The following is a 21,354-nucleotide window of genomic DNA, read 5'->3' on the forward strand; positions in this document are numbered from 1 at the left end:
GCGCGCGTACATTTAATGCTAAGCGCTGCTCGCAAATTATCACCCAACAATCCCGAAATTACACACGCCCACGCATCAAAACAACAGATTGTGATTTTTCTCATTTATGTTTAAATTTTCGTTTATCAAGTTTATTAATTTTGTGTCGCCTCCCTTCTCTGAAGTTTAATTTAATGGCTGCCATGCGCCCAGCACATCCATCTCCTTCCAACGCAGTGATTTACCAATAGACCTCTCGTAAAAATTATGGCCGACTGCTCGTTCAACTTGTGCGCATCAATGGGAAGTGAAACTAGGGGATCAGAGGCGGTTGCATCGCACGAGACGCACCCGAATTAGGGCCGAACAAATCCACCCAAATCGTATCTGTAATGGTTGCCACCGTTGCCCTAATTTTCTAACCCAAACAGAAACTACCTGCACAAACCTATTTTTTTTTAAATTAAACTTCACATTAACTTAAAAATAAAGTAATTCTTCAAATTCTCACGGTTAAATATTATTGCTTGTTAACTTTTTAATTAAATCAAGCAGTTAATGTTTAAACATTGCCTCCAAAACGGAAAAAGATTATAATTAATTAAAATTCAGGCGAATTGAGTTCATGTTTCTACGTCTTCATTAAAAAGTCCACGTATGATATAATTGTAAGCGCTATAATGAAGTGTTAATTAAGCTTGAGTGCAATAAACGTCATAAGAAACACATTAAATGAATTAGATAATTGTTTGTATGAAAAGCACATGCGATTTTGAACTTTACCGTCAACTTCAATGAAATTTAAGACTGAATATCATCAATATACTCAAAATAAAATTTAATTAAATAATATTTAATGTGTACTTCTAATTACAACTTCATTATATTTATAATTATTACATCATGACTACCGTTTTTTTTAAATATTTTTAAATTTTATTTGCTGTTAAAACCAACGAAACATTTGTTGGTCTAATATTAATGCCATCGAGTGTTTTAAATCATTTCCATGTCAAGTTCGTCCGTCCATCTGGTAATGAATGGATTCTTTAGTGGTCAGCAATTATGAGCGGCCATTAATTATATGGTAATTAAGCACGAGCGGGCATTACCGATTTGCTTACGCGGCGGAATACGAAATTCGTTGGGGAGAACGATTATTCCCTGTGTTTACTTAGCAATTTTTCATGTTTGGTTAACATTGCCGTATTGGGTGAAGTTTCAACAGACACGATAGAGTAATTATATTTATCTTTAATTATAAACTGTCTGATCTCACTTATAATACTTTGAATGAATATTTTGAACGAACGTGAATTTTAGTGTAAAATATTAGTAGGGATAAAAAAATTGTAAAAACTCTGCGTTTGAAAGAAAAGCACGAAGCGACCAAAAGCGCAACGAAAGCAAAAAAACGTCCAGCTCACAAAAAACAAGAATTATTGCATGGTACGGCCTTCGAGGACCTTTCTTCGGATATAGTTATTGCCGGCTGGCGCGGCACTATGCTCGCAGTTGCACAAACAGGAAGAATGCACCGCACAACAAGAAACTTGCATTGATGTCGCGTCCAAGGACGCTCCGAAAGTGCCTTGCAGCAATGCCTCAAAAAACTTTAAAAAATGCATTAGATACTACCCAAAGAAAGTACTTTCTTCTTATGAATAGTGCACCAACAAAAGATGTCGAATTTTTATGGTTTTATGACAGTGCATACAAATTTTACATTAGAAAGAAACCTTGGAAGATATAATCACGTCAGATAATGATTTTTTTTTCATGGTAAAGGTAAAGTAATTATTAATTTTTCACCTTGAAAGGAAAATTTAAAATTTTAACTAAATTATAATTCTCGTGTTTTCGGCAAGTTTGCCTGCATCTAAAGTGCACATACATCATCTGCGTGTTCGTGACCCTCATTTTTCCACTGTGAACTAACAACAATCCCGTCGCACAGCGTAATAACTTATGCACGCCGGTGGGGAACAGGGGATTGGCGCGCGTAAAAGCTCAGGCAAACATGTGACACAAACTTTTTAAGTGAATTTACACGAAATTATAAAGTTTACTAATAATATCGGTTCCGGCCAAATGTGCGCTGCCTCGCGCGTTTTAGTCAACTTTGTCCACCGGAGTGCGTGTGTTGCATGTGTCCCTGCATGTCCCCTGAGTTATTATCTCCGAAACTCACGGAAAACTCGCGTCCCTCTCGCATGCGAAGGCCCGAAAAGCGTAATTTATATATAATTTTCTTAATTTGTTTTGATATACTTGCTGCAGGCCGGCGGAAATCGATAATTTTAATGGAAAACGCGTTTCTGAAGTTTAATGAAGTTTAATGCGTTATTAACAGCAGCATTATGCATGCGCACCACATAAATTCAGGCGTCTGCGTCGCGACATGCAGAAACACGCCGAGTTGACAGTTTTTTAAATTAAATTCTTATCTGGCGCGACGCGCCACCTGCTCGACACATTTTTCTTCTCTTGTTACCCATTACATACAATATTAATGGCTAAATATATCTATAAACTTACTGTCTGTTTAAACACCTATCAATTTCAATGCGAATATTCATCAGGATTTAACAACACACTCACTCACACGAGTCACAACATGCCACATTTTATTTGTTTATTGTTTACTGTTGGTTCTTTAAGAACTCGCAAATTTCTTTGTTGCTTGTGGTTTATTTTCGGCGCACTTAATAAAACTCGGTTTGTTGTTTTCTACGCGATCATAAATACGCGACTGAAACGTTCGGCGCTATTGTGCGCCCGGCAAACTCCTTCCTTCGGATGCCAAAGCCGCAAGTTATTCAAGCATGGCAGGCACCCCACAAACACACGCACACCACGGTCACACAAACACCGAGAAAGAGAGCGTGCTGAAAAAGGGACCAAGGGGTGGTTTTTGTTTAATTGCCCGTGTGTTAGAAGAGCGTGCGTGTTAAAGTGCGTGGCTTGCCCTTGGCGTGGCAAATGGTGGGGATGGCGACCATAAGGGTGTGCGCCCCGACGACCGTCAGAGATAAACCTAGTTCAATTCGGAGACCCTTTTCAAAACCGCGCTTGGTGGGCCCGGCGATTGCGTCGAGAGGGCTTTTTAAACGCTCGCCCTCGGGCGCCCCTTTTTTCGCCGAGAGATCCCTCCTTCGACCCGGCCGCGGTCCAAGGTGTAATCCATATAGATTTGTGCAGACAGATAGAAGTGGATTGCAATTAGACGCAAATTTGTTACCGCACTCGAAAGATCTATGAATAGACCTAGCTCTGCAAGCGCAAAATAAGGTTAAGTTTGTGGTTACATTCTTCATAATTTGGATCAAAGTGTGTTTCTCTAGACCCGCCAGAGTTTTCTAACTTGTGCGGAGGCAAAAGTCCCAAAGTCCGTTTGATAAAATGATTTGTGGCGTTCAGATAGGTAAACTCGGAAAAGTTTCGTGTGTGCGCATGACAGGATGACGAATGGCCGCGGCGTTTCGGCGCGTTTTTTTTTTCTTCGCCTCGTTTTCTAATTTGGAAGGAAACGCGTAGGAAGTACCCGCCTCACTTTAGTTAATAGAAAAAATATACACACACACAAAAACTCCGTTCACTCACAAACTGCAAGAATGGAAAACAAAAAAAAAAACGAAACCGTAAAAGATAAAGATCGCACTCAATTAAATTTGGATCAGCATTTTTGGACGTAAAGTCCAACATCCAAAGCTTGTTTAGTATTTTAAAGAATACTAATTGACAACGGGTGATTTTAATTTTTAAATTTTGTTATTTCTAATTTAAAACGCTTAAAAAGAGCGTTAGTAGTAGTAGAGAATTTGTGATTCCCCGATTTCACTGATTCATGCCAAAGATTACGTGTTTTTGATGAAGACATTACTCACGCACGTCGTTCACCTTTGCCAGAGTAACCAGAGTGCTTATCAATGTTGAAGGCTCCAAGTTCCAAGCACGAAGCGCGATTTACATTTTAGATTCCAGACGGATTGGTTGGCATGGCTGACATGGAAGCGAGGCGCGAAATAAGGATGGATGGACGACGTGCGCGTTGGAATGAGCGCGCTTTAATTTCTTAATTTCCTAAATTACAGCCGCGCACACTCGATGCGTGTCGTTACATTACATGTAATCAATACCTGCACACACTGTGCGCAAAATGCGTACGTGGGCATGTAATAACTAATCGACTTTGGACGCCCCGAAGCAATAAAACTGCACTCGTCGTCTTCATCTTTTCATTATTTCATCATTACCGGCTTTACATCGACGAGCAGAATATTAATACGCTGGTATTCGTGGATATAAAGTGAATCTCCAGCTCTGGGTTGGCTGAAAGTGTAATTTACATGATAAAACATTTAATAAACCGACGCGGTACCACTTTGGTGTGCATAAATCTCCCTCCTTCTTCTGCGGACAACGGGTTGTGACGTGTGGAGACCCCACAACCCTTGTCAAACGCCATCAACTCCAATTTACAGCCAATCTACACCGGAAAAAAAATTTACTTCATAATTTCTTCGCAAAGCATTTCTACGCTTTTCCAACTTTTGTACAGTGTTTTGAATGAGATGATGTTGTGGAGAAACTTAAGAGTCTTCACAAGCCCAGTAGCACTCCCTGTAGATTCGATGGAAACTTATGTAAACTAAGAAATTGCTCCGCACTCAGCTTTCAGTTGTTGAGTTGAGTTGTCGGGCGCAAGTTGTGCGCTCGCTACAGATGAAGACGAGTGTAGTTTAGCGGAACGCCGAGGCGGACGGACACAGAAGTGTCTTGTCAAAAGTTTCTTTGCAGGGCACGCCGCGAATGTACGACCGTGGAATTGTTCTTGTATCCTCGGATTCTGCATGCGCTGATATCCGAGAGTGTATGAATCTCTCGACGCGACTTTCCCATCTCTTGGCGTTTGTGTTCATTGTGCGCCGGGCGCGTGGCAAGAAGTGCGCGAAATCTACGAGCGAACATACTGCAATAGAGTTTTACCATGCCTTGTACGCGCAAGTTTACGACAACTATAATTAAAGTGGAGCGTATTGCACAATCTTGAAATTCCTCCAGATTTCCAAAATGGTTTATCGCACAACTTTCTCATTCGCCAGTTAATCAATTTTTTTTCTGTGTACAATGTTATCAAGACGAATGAGGCAATCAATCGTGGCTATCATGAAGAAATATCTGCATTGAATTGAAGCTGGGTCTGATTGCAAGATCACGAATTGCATTTTTTTTTTCATTCCCCATCGTCACGACCACAAATCATAACCGGGGTTGGTCGCAAGATAACAGCAAAAAAATGCACCCACCTCGTGAATCATCCCAGGCTCGCTGCTAGTTTAGCACTTTAGTTTGCTTACTAATAGCGTGCGGGCGCAAAAAACGCTCCATCTTGGAAAAGGGAAAAACTCTCCCAGTTTTTTTTTTCTCCTCTCTGCTTCCGATGCGCGGCGCACCTCTTCGCCATGCTATCTATATCTGCTCTCTGCGGAGCGTGCGGTGAGCGCAGGAGATAATAATAATAGCCTTTCGAGTGTCACCTAAGTACATCAACACCCCATAAAAGTTTCTTACAAATACAACCCGTGGTGCCGACGATATGAACCCAAGTACCGAGTGTGCGTGTACAAAGCAGAAGAATGAAGGACGAAGTAAAAAGCGCCATTAATCGGTCGCCGGTTTCGAAATTAAATTATGAACATACAGAAATGCGCCCTGCAGAGCAAGCTGAGTTGAGGACCACACCAATTCAATGAGAAGATTCACTGCGTTTTCAAATTCAAAAGCACCGCAATGAAAAAAAAAACACAACTAGTAATTGCCTTGCATTAATTACACAATCAAGTTATCAAAAAATAAAAAATAAAACAATTGAAATTTTTCGTCTTTCTAGTTGGAAATAGAGAAGATTTAAGTTGTGGATTGCAAACATCGACCGTCTCCGCCATGCCAGACATTAATCAAAGTCTATTTCGGATTGGAAGTTTAAAAATAATCCACGCCGCGCCGGCGTATACGCATGGTGCTTTGTTTTGGTGGAGTTCATTCATTTTGTTTTCGTTTCGCTTCGGGCACAACGCATTTCAATTTCTCCTAAATAGCATCGACGTTGTTTTTCATGTGTTTTTTCCTCACGGTATCAGTGTATAAACGCAGCGCGTCTTCGTGTCTCCGATTCCAAGTTGGTTTCTTTGCATTTCTCTACGAAAACCGGCAAAATAATGGCATTCTTTTGTTGGTTTTGTTGGGCGCACACGCTCGTTTGGTCCATTGGCGTTTGCAGCGTTCGCAGATTTTTTTCTCCTCGGCTTCTTCTATTTTTGTTGAGCTGCTGCGCCCTGTGTGCGAAAACGATAATGCACTTTGGGATTTTTGAAACAATAAAACGCTTGCATATTGCGTCGGCGAATAAATTCGCATATCGTAAATTTAAATGCATTATACGATGCGGCGTGTGCGCGTACGACGACGACGGCGGCGCGGCGGCGGCGCTTCAAGAACCGAATTTACATAGATATTGCCTGTTTTTTATGCGACGTCCTATACCCAACGCTATGCTCCCGCATTCCCAACGACCCGACAACGCACACGCAGTCGTGAGCCATCTTCTTTTAGTCGGCTTCAATTTGAAAATTTTATGTCTACGTTGACGTATTGCTTGCTCCGCCGCATTGTGGGATTTGGTATTTCAAAAAAGCGCACATCATCATCTGTCCCTTCACGCTTTTACACTACCACAACTGATAAATTTCGCTGCTGTGAGAAGATTGAACACTTGTTCAATGAAATGTAATTGAGATCTTTTTTGCTTCCACATGTCATCCCAGTGGGTTTAATTTTAACTCGATTGCCGCCATTCTTCTTCCTGCTATCTTCGATAATTCTAATGCGTATTTTTAATTGCCACGGAACAATGAGCAGCAATTGTTCAATCTGTCTCGGCCGGGATGCGATGGAAAAAGAAGCACGAGTGCTGCGCGCGCCCATACTTCAAGGTATCATCTTTCAAGCGTGTCCGGAACGCTCCGCGAACACTTAGAACACCGACCAAAGGAGCGAGCGCCGTGCTCACCCCCTACGCGGCCGCCTCCTCCCCCACCCGAACCTAGGCGATATATCACTCGTAATTTACGAGCTTAGATACGACAGGGAAATTGCAAGAATGGCGGTGTAATCTATCTTTGTTGGGCGATGAGAATACCCTCTTCTTTATCACCGCGACGCAGCAGCAGAAAGACCTGAGAGAAATGAGAAAAAAAATGCCCAAAAACGAGCACGAGATGTACAGACAAGAAAGAAATGCAGTATAAAACAAAATTCCACTCAAATATTTCGAAGAAGCAAAAACTTTGGCTTGTTGTTAGAGTTATTTGGACGAAAATCATCGTACAATCATTAAACTCCCATGATTCTCCATGTCAGAGGCGCTGAACTACGAAAAACTGGCGCTCGCATTGTTCATTATTGTCCCGCCGACAAATTGGCAACGGTGTCAACTTAATAAGCCATTAATAATGCTTCGGTCATAAATAACCTTCACGTGCATACCCCGCGCGCTCGGACAACACGCGCGCAAACACGCCGGCCACGCGAAATGGGGGAGCGAGCAGGGAGGGCGCGCGGAATCGCCACCGACACGTTATTTAATTGGATTTTAAATGAAACAATGACTAATTCCGGTCGCGTCATCCTGTGTCTTCCTCGGCAGTATATGGCCTTCTCGCTCGATCACCAAGCAGACCCAGCAGACATACATACAGGTCCATTCACCCATGTCGCATTGGGTGCTTTGGATCCTGGGTTCTCCGCTTGCAGTGCGTGCACGCACACGGGGCACAGCTGATGTTGCACAGCTGTTTTGACTAACATGCACACACAATACACAATGGGGTTGCGCGCCACCCTTCCGCACCCCTAGGACGGTCGCCATAGGCCGCTCGAAGGGGTGAGTGGTATACCCACCATCATGCTACGTGAATTCGGCACCGCCATGCCGTGCTGGCGTGCGTCCTGATTGCTTACACATTATGCATGTCGCGTACGATGGTATTGCGTGCCGACGTGGACCAGTTTCGTCGCGCATTCAATTATGTGCAATGTGGAATGTAATATAGAAATTCAAAAATATTCAAATACCGGGTTAGACGTGTGCGTACATAAAATATCTTCAAAATATGATGAATTTCTTCTGGTGTATTCCATATTCTTACTTTTATTCCACCGAAAAGTATTATATACTTCCGAAACAACATTTTTGTAGAATGTTTGGTATGTTGCGTGTTGGTTAATACGTGCAAGAATATGTTAGAAGGGTGGAACCCTCATTTTTTTACTGAAAAATGCCACCGTCATACATTAGAACTCCAGACGCTTGGAAAATTTAATAACTGCTTTCTGCGCACGGAAATTTTCCGACTTTTTCACCACTTTACTTTACAATAAACCCTTTTAGAATTTGGTATGTATTCAAACACCCTATCACAAAATTGAATCCCCAGCGGCCCGGTTTGAATGGTTTATGCTCATTTTGCTTATTGCATTGTTGCGCTGTCACAGTTGTCATCATACCACCATGATTTGATTGTAAATTGGAGTGTAAAAAATTAGTGCAACTTGATTGCGTTTTGGTGAAACGAATTGCGTGATGCGGGATGGGGCCCTAAAGTGAGGTTACAATATTTTCATATTTGGGTACCGTTATTTCTACCTAAAGCCCAAGCACGCAGCAGTAAAAAGGTAAAAACGCAATAACCGAAACGAATATTCGTTTTGAATAAACACGCCAAATGTTATGTTATGTTTTGTTACAGTTGTTGGTGCCATCATAAATATTGAAGAAATTTGTGATTTATGACTTTTGCTTTGTGTTTTTTTTTTTGCTAAAATTTTGACGGTGTCGAGAAGATTTTACTTCAAAATAGCGGTTGTTGGTTGTTGCTGATTGTGGGCTAGCGTTGAGCGGCCGAGATTCTGCAAATTTATTTTCCATTATCTATATTTCCCGGCCCTCAATCTCGGCGAGACGCCACGACTAAGGCCCATATCTCTCCGCTGCTTTGCAGCAGAACTCGCGGAAGTTTCCGTATTTTTTGCTCGCGTTCTTTTCCGAAGAGAGCTGCCGAGCTTCTCTTCCAACGGACATAACTCTCTTTCGGGCCGCATGCACTACACCTACATCGCTCCCCGAAAACTTCCCGAGATTGTATAAAGTATAATGTACAAAGAAGAAGAAAACCCCTAATGTAAAATCGATGGAACACCATTACAGTCGGCAACGACTTCTAACTACATTAAATCATTGACTGCGCCACGCTGTTGTAGAAAAGCAAGTGTGCGTGCGCGCCCAGGTTTTCCATAATATTTTCCTGCTAGCGGAAGGCGGAGCGTGGCCAAAGTAAAAATGCTTGTTTTGCCGGCGTTTTTCCACTGATAATTCAATGATTAATGATCGGTCGAATTAAATTTAGATCATCTTTACTTGCACTTTACTTCGGGGAGGTAATTTATCGCGTTTGTTTACGCTTGCACTCGCGAAGAATAAAAATATAATTAGATATTTTGCAATTTCGGCTGGTCTTAAGTGCGCCCTTCGCGGCGGTTTATCTTAAAAGCCGATCGGCATTAATGTCTTTCCGCTCTTGCGTCCTAGCCGCCAGCCGAGTGAGACAACGGAGACAATATTTTTCCTGAAAGCTGTTCATCATTTGTTTATCTCGCCGAAGGTTCTCGCTTATCTTCGAGCGGAAAATGCTCATTTAATCCTTCAAACAAATCAAGTAAACAACCGCCCGGCTGGCAAAGAACTTAAGACACACAACTTAACAACAAATCCACAAATCCAGCTCACACTGATAGCGACAACGGCGGAAGGAAGCTTCAAGGACATGCGAGGAATAATTTGTTTAGAGAATCTTGTTCCTGAATGCACAATTTCGATGTAATTTTGCCGCCAGCAAAGTCTATAATTTATCGCCAAACGCCCTTTTATTTTTAATGAAGTCATTAAGCGGCGAAAAAATCAACGATGAAAAAACTCGTCGCTGTATAGCTAATTACCTCCGAGAGTCAGTGGCGTTAGTGAATGTATCTAACGCGTTCATAATTATTCAATTAAACACGCTACTTTACAATTCTAGACACAGTCTTCAACACAACGACGCAAACGGCTGCGCGCGATGTGATTATAATACGATCCCAAGCAATTGAAAAAAGTGTGCTGTAATGCGTATCATACACCAGCGACTAGCGTGTACATCATTGTTAATTGGTATAGCCAAGCCAACTTGAAGATTTGGCGTCTGCGTATAATCCGCTGAGATCTATCCGCTGAGATACGCGACTAATTAATGTGATTTTCAATTTAATACTCATTCATTATACAACGCAACAGTAGCAGATTTAAATGAAGGCGAAATAAGTTTTGGTCAGTTGTAAGAAATAAAAATGTCTTTCTACCGCGCCCTTTACTTAGCAAACAAGCTGTAAAGCTGAAGAGTCAATTTAAAGATCATAACTTTATTTTACGACCTTTCGCGGTGCTCTTTTCCTCGCTGCTGGCGGTGTGCGCGGTTGCACAGAGGCGTAAAGTGGAAGCTCGTGAAAGGGGGCTAAGTAAAAGTGACATTAGTCCATTACAAGCACTCCTCGACCCTGATATCACAAAAGCAGCTTCAATTCATTCTTCCTTGTAAGGTTACTTTTATGTAATTTTTAAATATTGCGTGCCGTCTGGCTTTAAATTTTAATAACATGTTAATTAACACGTTACAATAATTTGCGGCTACTGCACTACTCGTCTGCTTAAACAATTATTATCAGCCGACAGTGAATATTGTATTCCTGTAGACTATACAATGAGAGATAACATTGACATGCGCAATGAGCCAATAAATAAATAATGGTTGCACTTACGAACGTAACGTAAATAAATAAATTGAGTCATTATCATCACGACATATTGCCGCACGGTGCATTCATAACATTACTTATACGGCGGTTAGCGAGATTGTAAACGTTTGCGGCCTGTTTTATCGGCCGGACGAGATCTAAGAGCGTCCAAGAAATGGCACCCAGCGACCAAGCGATACCCAAGTTCATTGAGAATTGGCCGCAATCGTAATTGTGTCCCGCGACGCGGACAAAGTGCACGCGGTTTGGACAAAACGCGTGTCCGCGCGCGCGATTTGGAATACGAAAGCGCACATGAGCATGTGCACATGCGAACAGTAAGTACACCACACAGGAAAAGAGTTGCAAGTGTTGTGTTGTTGTGAGTATACGATTGGGGCAATGGTTGCTGCGGCGCGACGGAGCACATTCGAAGCAAACGTCCGACGGGTTACAATTGACTCGGCAGTCTATAAATCTTGACCACCGTGTTCGCATTAGCCGCTACATTGATTACATGCATCGCCAGTATCCGAGTATATTTTATAACCGACCACATCCACTGTTGTGTGTGTTCCGTGCGCTTCGAGGAGCGCGAGCGCGATATATCTATGCGTGTGCGGGGACGGATGTGAAAACGATGCGCAAACCAACATTTCGAAATATTATATGATTTTGGTTGCCATTGATGCCAAGCGTATTCATAGAGCACCAAAAATTTCAGCAACAGCGCCTTTCTAACGCATTCCCTAACCCTAAAATGTAACGGAAGTAGGTACATACATGAATGTCGCCATTTTGTTTTGTTGACAACATAATATGATACAGTACTAAAGTAGATTTTCCTAACCCGAATCCGACGTGTATGAGCAGAGTGGAATATTGTGGTGCGCTTATAAATATAATCCCGATAATTAATATGGTTAATAAATCCAGCGAGATGGTAATAAATTTCCGTGCGGACGTGCGCGTCAAGATGGCAGAATTATAAGACGCGCGCATGTTGCGCCCAAGCCGCGGATGCGCTTTTCATGCTCGGTGCGCATCCGCGCGCGTCTTCTCAGCTAACGACTCCGCAAAGCTGAACAAATCCGACTCCACGTTCACAAGTCACTTCGGCGTACGCATGTTACACACGACGACGCGAGCAAAACAAGACCGCTAAGCAAAGTCCGCGCCGCACGGCAAAAATAGCTAATAAACGAAACAATAAAAGGTACGAATAAAATAACTCGACGAAAATACGCAGCGCGCCGTGTTCCCGTGATGCACCAGGCGCGTCGACACAATGCTACAAGCACCATGTCAGAAACTGTCTGGGGGTCTGTTCAAGAACTTCAGCTGGAAACCAAACGCAGCATTAAGGAATGCATTTGCTGCTATATTCTCCACATCCAAGGTTGAAGATGAAAGAATACAGAATTAGTTGTTTGATATTTCGGTAATGATTGAGTAAAACTCCATTTTTGTCAGAATTGCTTGTAAATTCAATTCGAAATATTATTGTGAATGCAAATTGGGGGAATTTAAAGTTTAGCAAATAAATGCCGCCGAATATGCAGCGAAACGATGTGCGACCAATAACAAAACATCACATAACAATAACGGGATAACAACGCGACGGTTGGCGCGGCAAAAACGGGCCATAAATTTTTGATTATTTAATTTAAATGCAGTTATCGGTATTGCGTTAATCCGGTTTATTTATTTATTAGTTGTTTATCAATAACCGGCATGTACTTGTACCACCTACCGGGGTGAACATCTCTCTGTGCAGGATTCACTGACAGCTCCAGCCAAAAACATGATTTATTGAAATAACTTAATAGTCCCAATACTAAATATTTTGATAAAATCAACCGAAATAATATATAGTTTCCTGCATAATCTTAAAGTGTGATAATTGAATTGTAGAAGGTGTTGGTGGCGGTGTAAGTTCCGTAGAGTTATGTTACAATCAATAAATTAACAGCCGCTCGCTTAACATAATAAAAGCCATGGTAGATTTTAGCCGCCACCAGCTCTCTGATTGCTTCATTATCTATGAATCTCACGCCGGTGCCAATTAAACGTTGAGCTTGAAATGTTATCAAAATTAATGCGTTCGTTGTTACACCGCTACCAACGCATATGACACCTAACTCCCAGTAGTACCAACCGTAGCACCAGTTTCAGCTCCAGTTGTTTTCATAATGGACATGGGACACCGGTCACTAACACATGATCAGGAATTAATTAATATCCCACAACAAAACAACAATTAAATTTGATCTGTTGGTCAATATTACTCGTGTTCCACGATGATTACTTCCACATGTATTTCAATGATGAAAATGAAGTTATAATTTACATTCCAATATTTTATGTGATTTTAAAGACATACAGCTAGTCTTCTTTGGCCCACATGGTGCTGAGTAAGTTCGGCGGGTATTTTTTTGGAGGGCCAGTGGGGAACCGGTTTTTTCGTTTCCCAAAGACGTCGACTCGACCAAAAAACGAAAGAAGTCGCCGCTCGCGCGCGCGTTCGACCGATATATATCCAAGCGTTTGCTTTGCAGCTTTCGAGAGCCATTGGAAGTACCATTTGCTCGTTTTGTAACACACGTCGGCTCGCTTGCTTACAAAATTACACGGAGGCGAGAGCGAGAGAGCGAAAAGGAAGAGCAAACACGCCAAGAACTGAGAACTGGTATTCATAATTTATAAAATATGGCCGCGGCTTGTAGTAGTTCTCACTACAAAACTGCATTCTTTCAGCGGCGGAAAACAAAATAAAAACAAAGAACGAGGAAAGAGGTAAAACGAGTATATATAGACAAATGGCCAAAGGAGAATAAGTAAATAAATGAAAATGAAGATATTTGATGGTGCACAAATTGATTTCGTAACCAAGATGAAATCTGCGGTCTTATGACGGGGTTTGAAGTGTAATATCTACGTGATTCTTGTTGTTACAAGCTCACGTTCCGAGTTGATTTCGTGTGATCGTGCAGGCAGCTTTAAATTGCTCCAATAACTCCATCAAAATCATCTGTAATTCATGAACGTCCAACGTGATTACTCAATAGACTTGGACGCGATGCAGTAAGAAATTCTTTTTACTCACTTGGAAGGGCATCCATCAAGATGGACGAAATTTCCAACGCAAACAACGCCGCAAGGTGGTAGGTGCAAAAAATAAGAACTGCACGCATCGGTGATCCGCACCGCCACTGGAATCGATATTCGATCAATCAATGTAACATGTCAAACGGTAAAACAATGCCATGTCGCTGTATAATTGAAGTCCATATATCATGCGTATGGGTGCGCACTGCAAACCTCTGCAGTCGGCACTCGGCACACCGCGATAAATAAATGCCGTTTCGCATGCGTGTGCACAGCAAGTGTGGTGGTTGCACTTTCCGAATTCGCAATTCACATCGAGTGTTGTTGAGTGTATCAATTCGACTTTACAAATTGACATTGTAATTCAATTTCCAAGCCAAGTTTTAAATAAATTCATTATTATACAAGCCTAGTATTAAATTATCCGTAAGACATGCAATAATGAAGTCTGATCCAATGAGGATGAGATGATTAGCATCTGATATCATGACTGCCAACCTGAGACCTGATCGTGATGATGCCCACATAATTTGAATGTGCGTTTTGCATAAACAACATTAGCATATCTTGGTACCTTTGCAGCGTCTAATTATGAAGTTAATTTTTACCTCCTTTGCTTTCTGCATGGTGCTTGTTACTTGTTACTTTCGTTTACTACATCAGCATATAAGCACATAACTATAATTAATGTATTATCATTAAAACATTCAAATTACAATGTTGTACCTGTTCAACCAGCTAGCACGAACGTGTGTATTCCTTTTATCAGGTAACCTAAATTATTATTTAATTGCATAATTACTTAATTAACTAATAACGTCTATGGGTAATAATTCATATCTGCAAATTAAGCACGACCGTTCGAATGCAAATTTTACAAGTCGGCGAAAACGTGTTCTTCAAGAAAATGATTGAAAATAAGAGAAATAAATATGACATCAGACAAATGTGTTTATTACGCATTAAAACATTGTTGTTTTGACATTGTGAATTCGCACGTTGCGCGCTCATATTTTCTCATCTTGCGGGTTATAAATTAAGTTGATTGCACGCCGCAAAGCAAATGGATGCAGTGTTTTTTTTTTTTTGTATAATTTTAATATCTCCAAGCTACCGAAATGCATGAAAGAATGAGGATCAAGGAAGTAACGACGAAACGGCCGAAATTAAACGAAGCGCACGTCCACGCGATTCAACCAAACTGAAATACGAGTGAATTTGCTGGTTTATGCATTTGTGGATAATCCAGGCGGGTCGTGCATCATGGTGGGTGTTTTTTTGAATTTATATGCGTCCACATCCACAGCCCACAACTCACAATTCCAAACACGCAATGCGTTTATTAAATTAATATTATTTCCAGGCTGACCTTTGGGCATCACTTCGTCACATCATAAAGCATAATATCTCAACTTTTAAGTGTTAGAATAAAAGCTGGTAGTCACCTTAGACTACCGAGGATGAATAATTTTATAAAGTGAGTAGGTGGTTTTTGGTCCTCGTTAATTTATGTTATGTTTCACACGTTTTATAAAATACTATGCCAAGTTTTAGACACACTGGTAGTTTTGAGAGTATCGTGTTTTTAATCGACGAGGTGTGCATGCACACTGCAGTGTGCTAGGAAAATGTATGAAGAGTAAGTGCGGCCCATTAAACACATTATAAATTTAAATTAAACCGCAGTGATTTATGCGTTTTGCCGAATCGCCGAATCGCGCGTCCGAATCGATTTATTCGAACGGCATTTGGAGTATACTTGGAGTATACATGTGTGGGTATTTAGTAGTGTGCTTGGTCGGGCGCATGCAACGTTCGCGAATTCACGAATTTCGCGAAATATTTCACCGGCCGTCCGCATTAAACGCCTGAATCGTACGTCAGTCTATTCGAACGGCATCATCATTAATCTTCGTTGCGTTTTGCCAAAAAGTTGAAACTCATTTTTACCAATTGTAAAATAAACTATAATTGTTTCAGAAATGGCAGAGTAGTGACAAGCTGGTCAAGCGCTAGCTAAATATATACATAATTTAGCTTGCAAGTAATTTTGGGCGAGCGTCCCGAAAATGTAACGGAAACTAAATTAACTCGAAATTTCCGAGCGCGATGACATAAGGTTTTCGGTGTTTAGTCAACGTGAGATTTCTCGCCTCCTCTGCTGCTGCACCAGTAAAGTTATAATCGAGTTATACGTACAAAGTTGCAACTCATCAACTTGTGCAATGAGGTATCACTATTTGGTATAATAAACTATTTCCTCCCAAATTTTGATTAATTTTTTAAAGGAATTCTAAGTAAACCAATGTTTAGAAGAAATTTTCTAAGCTTTCCAATTACCCTAAAGTCCTAATTAGACATTAGTCAAGTTATGAATTTGCGACACTCAAAATTCCAATTCGAAAAAGTTCTTCCTCGTAGGCAAGGCCCATGCCAGCCAATGATGAAAACTAAATTTAAAATAGTTATAAATAACGTCGTTCACTGCGACGCTGCCTAAACTTTAATAAAGCTACCGTTCATCTTGCCCACGAACACCTTTGCGTTCATTTTATTTGAGTTCCTCTTGCGCGACGAGACGATAGTTCCTGGTCTACTAACTAACTGTCTATACATTCCCGCATCACACATCCCACCGTTCTGCAAATGGAAAACGGCTCCAGTTGTTTGTGGTTATTAAAAGATTATGAAACATATTTATTAACTGCGTACTGCCCGAATATATCGTTCTATAAAGTATGTATCTACCTATTTTTATGTACTGCGTTCAACTGCCATAGTCCAGTCGTTTACCGTCGGACGGCGAGGCGGCTTCCAATGTCGTTTTATTTCAGAATCGTAAATCTCCAGGTGAAGTTCCGCGCACATGAGACACACATGAAATTCACATCGCTGCACACGTCCAGGGTCCAACTGGCTCCCTGGTTCGAAGGGGTGGTGACCAGGTTTCCAATTAGACGTCTATTTGCTCTCGATCTGGTTTTGGTTCCTGTGTTCTTTTTTATTCGAGGCTCCGCACGGGAAAATCTATAATCTATCGGTTGGCGGTGTTTTATATTCGCAAACTGCACGGCACACTAACACCAATGGAAGCTTTTTGCACATGGATTACGATTTACGAGCCGGTACTCATGCTCACGCGCTTGTTTCGGTTTACATTGTGTGCGGTACACCGGCAGCAACTGCGCGCAGAGACGAAGGTAAAAATTTAATTGAGAATTATGACCGCGCGGCAATTTGTCGTCTTTAAAACGCTTTTATTGAACAGTGAGCACCACAACGCCCGGCAGTACTTTACGATTATTGTACGTGTGTTATTTGTGTTTCACCTGGTACCCGATTTGATGCTTTTTTTACTGATGAGCACCTCTTATTGTTGTCCGTTCACTTTTCACAGCACTCTTACACTAGTTCCCTGCTGGCGTTCTTCGCTCTGCGGACGAAAACGACCACATAAAAATTTGGAATTTCGAAATGTCGTTTTGGTCATCCGGTGGCACGCTACACGCGCGAAAACCGTCCGCGCCGACCGTCCACATTCGCACAAGCAGCCGGACTGAGTTTGCTCGCGACTTGGGCAGCAAACAGCATCGGCTCAATAGTTGTATAAAGTTGATATTGTATATACAAACAACGGTTTTAAATATACGATGCGCTTTCGTGATGCCCGACTTGATCGGCACGCTATCAAAAACGGCTGCTACTGCGCGAATGCATTGCGCATTTAGATACAGACAAGCACTAAAAATTATACTATAGGCTTGACGGGTGTGCGTTCACTCTCAACTCGACGCACATCTCGACATATTGAGTGGAATCAATTGGTTTACATTGCCCGGAGCCGCACAAACTTGAAGTTATCAAACAAACCGTAATTTACATCCAAAAGTGTATCAAATCTGACCGTGGTAGTCATGGCTGGTGTTTCCTATCCAATGCTAGCAGCTGAACTGAATATCTCAATATTTTAAAATTCCTAAGACCCCCATAAGTTGAGAAGCAATATTCGGAGTTTTTACAATAAAAAATAAGATTTTTTATTACCGTTCAAGGCTTGTAAAAATGGACAAAAAGCAAATTGCCAGAACATAATACAATTTTTTTCTTGGTCATCGCGCAATGGGCACCCTACGTGGCCAGTAGAAAGAAGAGGCCTAGTTGAAGGCAGTAAAAAAACCGATCGTCCTTCACTTCAACATTTCCTTATACTGCGCACTGGGCCAAAATAACGGTATCGACATAATAAACCAACATTACCTACATACCCTAAAAATATCGTTTTGCATGAGGAATTGACCGTTTGAGACAGTGGTTGTTTGAGATTTTAATACACGTAATCTTGTGGTATTTCCGGATATTTACCACAGTAGCATTGAGTGTAGCGGATGACTGCAAAGTGAATACAATGAGATTTACTATCTGTGGCAGTCGGCAGCGCGAGTTTAACAATGTGTACGCTCGTAAAATCTGGCAGAAGTGTGTAATATACCAGACGCGTCACATAAAGTTGAACCTTCTTAGCTCAACAGTGTCGTAGCTCAGACCCAACCATCCGACGCACGCACGCCGCGGAGCATTTCTCCGTTTGGGTGAAACCGTGCCGCGACGTGGTAGATCCCGCAACAAATGAACGAATCGCGCTTGTCATCACTAATCAACTTGGGCCTGCGCCTTGGGGCGTGAAGATATCCAGTAAATGAGCTTCATGAGTGTCAACTCCCGCGTTGTAAAGTCTCCCAACATGACTCAACTGTCAAATACTAAAGTTTTTAACTATTTTTTGGTGCTTTTTAGAAAAAGGGTTCAATAATTGCATTTTGATTATCGGAGCAAACTTGGTGTTGAAGTTTGAAACGTGTTTGGGGTTGGATTGCTCTCTGACTGGCTGCTCCTGGCAAGTGCACGCCGAGTATCGGGTGTTGGTGTTTGCTTGAGCATGTCGGGAACGCCAATTGTCCTGGGCGCGACGAGCGCGCGGTGTGCACACCAGCGAAGGCGAATTGGCTGGTAATAGAGTGTTTACCAGCGCTCGGTGGGTCGTAATTTCGACTCATTTGTGTAGAAACGGGTCGCGTTATTATTACGGTTATGGTTATTGGCCACCTGTTTAGCGTGCCACCGCCGCCGCTTGACGGACGTTTATTATTGAATGCAAGCAAGCTTTGCAGGACTCCTCTGCATCGAACCGTTCGGGTAGGGCGAGTGAGCATCGACATTTTCGACACTTCATTCTCAATCGAACAACACTACTAGTATTTGATTGTGTTTGTTCGTATAGAACGCGTGTGAACATTTTGAATTTAGGTCTGTGAATACGGAAGTAAAGGAATAATCGAAGACGAAGACAATTATCTTTATTGCCCGTTATTGCCCAGAACATTATAGTACAACAATTAAATGTCACTTACTTTGGACGCTGTTTTACGAGCTGTTTCGAGCAATTAATTAAGGGGTTCTCGTTTACAGCGTTTTAACGATCCGCCACGCCGCCGGAATCAATTATTACGCCATAAAAAGCAAGTACATCACATAAAAATGCTCCTATCTGTTAGCACCACTTTTTGTAGGCAAATTCAGAATTAGATCGTGGTTTAACCAGTGTTACTACCACATGAAACTATAGTTAATGATTTGGTATGCCAAGAAAATAAAGCCGTTCAAGAAAAGTAAGCGCTGGAAGAGCGGGTACCCCCGATACAAGATGCAGGTTGCTGTTAGTGAATTTACGAGCGTCTCCCAGTAATTATATAGATATCAACCCATCGACCATGCACGTGGTATTCATAATTCTGCGTTCGAATTTTTGCAGAGTTTGTTCGCGAATGTCGTGACGTTGGTGCGGCACGTTGTTGTTAAACCTCCGCAGCCCAGGCGTACGGTGCAGTGTGCCGATTCACTTGACGGCAAAAACCCGTCCCTTATTTATAACTTTATTACGTTGAACCGCGCTGCACCGTTTCCAGCGTCGGTGATATCGTTCGTGTGCCTGGATTTGTCGATGTGTGCGAAAGTTCACGCGATTTCCTCCACTCCCTCGTGCGGTCTACGATGCATGAGCGCCAAAAGCACGATATTACATGTATTTCGCAAAATTCACTCATTTTAAGTCTAGCATGCTATTCCCCGGAACAATTTTATACGCAGTTATAAAGGTACAATAGGTACCAAAGCCCAAGGTACAAAATTAACCAAAACGATCAAGATATTTTTGGTTCATTGATTGGTAACTTCTGTTGTTTGTGTTTTTTGAAAACAGTAACGAATTAGATTTACATTTTACTAACCCTTCTTTGTGCCCAAAAATATGGTACCAAAAAGATTTGTAAAACTGAATAGTAACGTAATGGCCTATAAAAGTCTCGATGTTTTCACCCGCAGCGCACCATTTATCGAGTTAACTTTTCGCAGGGATTGTGCCCTATTGTTCCGACTGGCATTTGCAGTTTAAAACGATGCGATGCGAGGTCATAGGCCGGCGCACTTGTAATATTAGCAAACGGTAGGAAGTTGTACTGACCTTTTATGCGACGATTATGAGGGTCTAGCAGGTTCCGGAAGACAGCCGGATGCAAGGGACCATCGGTCAAATGCACGCTCACCCAATGATCTCCGCAGCGCCGTACCACTACCCAGATCAGATGACCGGTGTACCGAAGTCAACGTGTTTAACAGTTCGTCCTTATCGGTTAGTGTTCGCCCGCCAAAAACTCTCCAAAATACAAATCAGTATGTGAAATGCGACGCGTGGAGAACGAAAGTTCGCGACTTCCTGTTCGAGCTTTGCAGCTGCGGCCCGCGTAGAGCGCCGATCTAAACTGCTGAGGACATGTGCGTTGATAGCATTGATATCGCGAGACAAACTTGTCCGATTGCTATACGTGAGTTAAGTGTTCGCGAGAAATGGTTTACGGCCTCGGCAGCGAGACGCAGGCCGTGCGCTCCGCCCGACACAAAGCTGGCGCTTTCGTGGGGGGACGCGGGGAGACAGGCGATATCAGTTTTATGGGCGGACCGACGGAATCGCGCTCTCCTCGCCACAGCGCTCTCGCTTTGATTCGAGCGCCCAGGCAGCGGCGCGACGCAGAGGCGGCTACAAAGGGGACGCCAGATAATGGTTGCGCGCTCCCCGCTAAACACACCATGCTTTATGTGCGTCTTCTCTCTCGGTCGCGAACGCGTGCGCCGCGATTTACGAGCGCGCTCGCTCGGACACGCGTCGCCCGAAAACGGCGACGTGACGTAACGGCGTCGGGCCACGTGACTCGCGCTCGCCGTGTGGTCGACACCCTAGAGTAGCTGTAGGCCACGACGCCGCTCCACGAAATAGGCCTCTTCCAGTGCGCATTTCGCGCACGCAACACAAACACTGCTCTGCCAGCG

The 21,354-nt window shown here is 42.4% G+C and overlaps 1 protein-coding gene across 2 annotated transcripts in view; it reads right to left on the reverse strand.

The window, feature by feature from the left end:
* The window catches only part of LOC135790575 (homeotic protein antennapedia-like), a 70,740-nt gene extending 49,883 nt beyond the window's left edge, over positions 1-20,857 (reverse strand). Inside the window, exon 1 of one of the 2 annotated variants that reach the window (XM_065300818.1) lies at positions 20,492-20,857. The gene's annotated coding sequence lies outside the window, so the exon portion shown is untranslated. Of the gene's footprint in view, positions 1-16,722; positions 17,535-20,491 lie in introns of those variants that run through there. The other variant, XM_065300819.1, reaches the window with a different exon arrangement.
* Positions 20,858-21,354: the final 497 nt, after the last annotated feature.

This window comes from Atheta coriaria, unplaced genomic scaffold (genome assembly GCF_025399875.1).
Source record: "Atheta coriaria isolate IRGN ID8LTWV9N9 unplaced genomic scaffold, Caltech_Dcor_3.1 hic_scaffold_4_pilon, whole genome shotgun sequence".
In the NCBI taxonomy this organism is placed as follows: domain Eukaryota; kingdom Metazoa; phylum Arthropoda; class Insecta; order Coleoptera; family Staphylinidae; genus Dalotia; species Dalotia coriaria.